The 4,541-nt window shown below is 36.4% G+C and overlaps 1 non-coding gene across 1 annotated transcript; it reads right to left on the bottom strand.

The window, feature by feature from the left end:
- Positions 1-226: 226 nt before the first annotated feature.
- LOC120243437 lies at positions 227-333 on the bottom strand. Its single transcript, XR_005531316.1, has one exon. It is a non-coding gene; the product is annotated as a small nucleolar RNA SNORA5 (small nucleolar RNA).
- Between the last annotated feature and the right edge of the window lie 4,208 nt (positions 334-4,541).

The raw sequence follows: 4,541 nt of genomic DNA, 5'->3' as shown, positions 1-4,541 counted from the left end.
ACTTCCATTATCAGTATGTTACTTTCATGGGAGCAGACATTTTAACTGTTATGTTCATAGTCTTATTGCCAATACCTAGAGCAATGACTAGCACATAGGCAGTCAGTAAATATTTGTTGATTAATTCTATGAATGACTACTTAGTAGAAAAGGATGACAAAAATGTTATCAGTGATTAACTCTTGAAGGCAGAATAGTGGTATTTATTAGTTTGTTTCTTTTTTTGCCCTGTCTGTAGCCAAATGTATCTACAGGTCCCAGGGCATGTGGCCCCCATTTGGGCCAGTTCTCGGTATAATGGGAATGGGGGCTGAATTTGACTTGACTGTGGCAATGGTATTATTTTTAGAGCTCTTCTATATTTTGCAATTTTCTGTCTAGTTAGAAGAAAATAAAATTGATATAAAGAGCTTAATTTATAAACCTGCTGAAATCGTGTTGTTTTTAATGGTCAGGATGAAAAGCAGAGAATGAAACTGAATAATTTGCCATATTAGGTCTGTATTATTAACATATCAGGAGAAGATCAATCAAATTAATCATAAAACCTTGACAGCAAAGAGAATAATTAAGGTAAACTATAATACAGAGAAATAAGTCCTGAGATGACAGTGTACTGTTCTTAGAGAAATCTTGCTTCATAAAAACTGGACCAGTACTCTTTTTAAAATTTTTATTATTTTTTAATGTTTATTTACTTTTGAGAGAGAGACAGAACACCAGTTGGGGAGGGGCAGAGAGAGAAGGAGACAGAATCCAAAGCTGGTTCCAGGATCTGAGCTGTCAGCACAGAGCCTGATGCTGGCCCTAAACTTGTGAACTGTGAGATCACGACCTGAGCCAAAGTCAGATGCTTAGCAACTGAGCCACCCAGGCATCCCTCTTTTTTTTTTTTTTTTTTAATCTTTATTTATTTTAGAGAGAGAGAGAAAAAGAAAGTGAGCACAAGCAGGGGAGGGGCAGGGAGAGAAGGAGACACAGAATCTGAAGCAGGCTCCAAGTTGTCAGCACAGAGCTTGACATGGGGCTCAAACTCATGAACTGCAAGATCATGACCTGAGCCAAAGTGGGAGGCTTAGTTGACTGAGCCACCCAGGTACTCCTGAACCAGTACTCTTAAAACAGTATCAAAGATTATTCAAGTTTAGAAAACTTTAGTTTTAAAAACTTCCTTTATTCAAGTTGCATTTATTTTCAGCTTAAAGTAAATTCAATTTTTGGTTTTTCTGATTTGAGAAAAATAGTTAATTTTCTTTATGAGATTGAAATTTCTTGTGGTGAATGAGACCAAAATTGTACTTTGCAGACCTTACATACACCCTGCAAAGTATATGATATGTGTGTGAAAACCAGTCTTCACAGGTTTCTTGATATTATAGCCAAAGACAAAAAGCAAAAAAAATCCTTTCATCCTGTTTTCTGTGTTTACACGGTTTTTGTACTGTATTATAAGTTCCTAGTGGGCTAGGAAAATATGATTTTATTATTAACCTTGGTCAAGTACCATGCATATCTCTATGCTTAACAATGTTACCTTTTTGAAAAGAAAACAAGTCTCTGAACACATGGAGAATGGGAAAGAAAGAATAATTTACAAGGAAGAGTGCAAAACAATTTTCTTTGCATAACACATTATTATTGCATTGTATACCCTGGGGTACTAAATACGAAACAGCCTTGAGGATACATGTTTGTTAAATCCAACAGATAATGGCATATCTCTTGCTATACTAAACAAGAAGTACAATTCATTTTGATAGTGTCACTGAAGTAATATTACCTCCAGCATTAGAAACATGATGTTTCTCTGAGCATATGCAATTGTTTTGTGGAAATCAAAGTACCAAATGTGGATGTTATAAGATAGTTTCTATTATGTGCCTAGTAGTTTTTAAGATTCAAATAAAAAACCTGTTAAATTGGCTGAAAACATGGATATTTAGTTCTTAGCTAGCATTTGGAAATACAGACCGTAGGTGTGTGTTAGTGATAATGCTTGGGGATAATTTAGGTGTGATTATGGAATTTTTATTACTATTTGTTATTTTTCAGAACAGCACATTTTGCCAGATATTTATAAAACAATTCTAATAGGGCCAAATAGGCTTTCTTATTTTATTCCATGATATGTTGTTGTATTGTTATATACTTCCAAAGGAACTAAGAATTATAATAATGGCAAGGATGACATGTTCTTTTTTTTTTTTAGTTAGTGATTCTGTCTTTTTTTTTTTCTTGATTTTTTTTTTACAAATAGTTTATTGTCAAGTTGGTTTCCATATAACACCCAGTGCTCATCTCCACAAGTGCCCCCCTCCATGCCCATCTCCCCCCTCCCCTCCCCCCACACCCATCAGTACTCAGTTTGTTCTCAGCATTCAAGAGTCTCTCATGGTTTGCCTCTCTCCCTTTCCCCCACCATTTCCCCCCTTCTTCTCCCCCATGGTCCTCGGTTAAGTTCCTCCTAATCCTCCTATACGTGCAAACATATGATATTTGTCCTTCTCTTCCTGACTTATTTTGCTCAGCATAACACCCTCAAGGTCCATCCATGTTGCTACACATGGCCAGATTTCATTGTTTCTCATTGCCATGTAGTATTCCATGGTATAGATAAACCACATCTTGATCCATTCGTCCGTGCATGGACATTTAGGCTCTTTCCATGTTTTGGCTATTGTTGAGAGTGCTGCTATGAACATTTGGGGTACATGTGTTCCTATGCCTCAGCAACCCTGTTTCCCTTGGGTAAATTCCTAGCAGTGCTATTGCTGGGTCATAGGGGAGTTCTATTGTTAATTTTTTGAGGAACCTCCACACTGTTTTCCAGAGGGGCTGCACCAGTTTACATTCCCACCAACAGTGTAGGAGGGCGCCCGTTTCTCCACAAGGGATGACATGTTCTTAAAGCAAAACTCATGTAGCAGAATTGGTATTTGCTCAATCTTTCCTCCCTCCCTCCCTCTCACCCTTTCTCCCTCCCTCCCTCCTTCCTTCTTTCCTCCCTTCCTTCTTCCTTTCCTTCCTTCCTCCTTCTCTCTCTCCTTCTCTCCCTCCCTTCATCCCTTCCTCCCTTTCTTCCTTCCTACTTTTCTTCTTTTAGTAGATATTTATGGAACACCTACTATGTCTTAAGTACTATGCTGGCTTCTGGGAATAGAATAGGGAATTAAACAAATATGATCTCTGTTCTTGCGGAACTTAACAAAACAGAAGAAGAAACAATTATTCATTGATTCAACATGTATTTATTGGGCAGCTAATGTGCCAGACACACTGCAGCAGTGAAAGCTACAGACAAGGGCAATGAGGTGGAAAGCACTTTGTATGTTCCAGGAACAGTAAGCAGGCTGACATAATCAATAGATTGGATTGGAAACAGAAGGGAGGCTGTAGCAGTCATCTAGGTGAGAGATGATGGTGGCTGGTACTAGGGCAGTGGTAGTGCAAATGGGGAGAAGGGAACAAATATAAAATCCACTTAGGCGTAGAATTGACAGGGACATTTGGAGGGTACCCTCAAAATATTAAAATCTTTAACTTTGCTTATCCCTCAAAGTCCAGTTGAAATCTGATTTTCCATATATCTCTCCCTGATAATTTACAGCTAAGAAAGACCATTATTCATCACATCGGAATTAGGGCTATGTCCGCTGTAACAAGTATATACTAGATTTTGTTTTGTAACACTTTACTTATCTGCTAGCTCATTAGCTTTTTAAACTTTGTTTTACATAAATAAAATATATGAAATATGTATAAATTATGTAGATATTTTATTATATATGTATAAAATATGTATTATATAAATATATATAAAATCATAAATATTTTATTATATATATATTATTCTAATTATAATAAACATGGACCAGTAAACAATTAAGGATTTGGTAATGATGCTCTTCTCCTGGGAACTTTTTTTTTTTAATAGGGAGTCAGTTCCATTACATCCTGGCACCACTTTTAAAGAGATCATTTGTTAGGACACAAGTCATATAAGAGGAACAGAACTAGGGCTTCCAGAGTAAATCATTCTATTTCCTCTACAGCTTTTATCCTGTAAGTCTTTTATTTAGAACTTGGACCAACCATCAGATATCCCTAATATAGTACACAGTCATAGCACTAAGTAGAATTAAGAAAAAGAGGCTTTTTTACTTCATCTTGCTTTTTGCTTTGTGTGTAGACCTTTATCTTAGTTCCTTTGTCCTTGAAATCTTTTTCGGACCTTATTCTATACTTTATGAAAAGTAACAGAAGAATTATTCCCAAGAATTATGAGAATAATCTTGTGAGCTTTCAGCAAGACAGTTTTAAACTGAGTAACACTGAATTCTCTATTTCAGCAACAACGTTTTATCTTCCATTGAATCTTCATCTCTGTGATTTGCAATGGTAGTCATTATATAATATGACAGAAAAAGAGACATGGCCAGAGATGAGGCCAAAGAGGGATGGATCTTGACAGATTGGAACTAACTTCAAAAGAGGAGAAAATTGATTTGGGGTTGTATCAAGTGTACTTGGAAATAGAGGGT

Source organism: Hyaena hyaena, unplaced genomic scaffold, assembly GCF_003009895.1.
Source record: "Hyaena hyaena isolate Hyena2069 unplaced genomic scaffold, ASM300989v1 scaffold_342, whole genome shotgun sequence".
NCBI lineage: Eukaryota > Metazoa > Chordata > Mammalia > Carnivora > Hyaenidae > Hyaena > Hyaena hyaena.
This window is presented reverse-complemented; position numbering and strand designations above follow the sequence as displayed.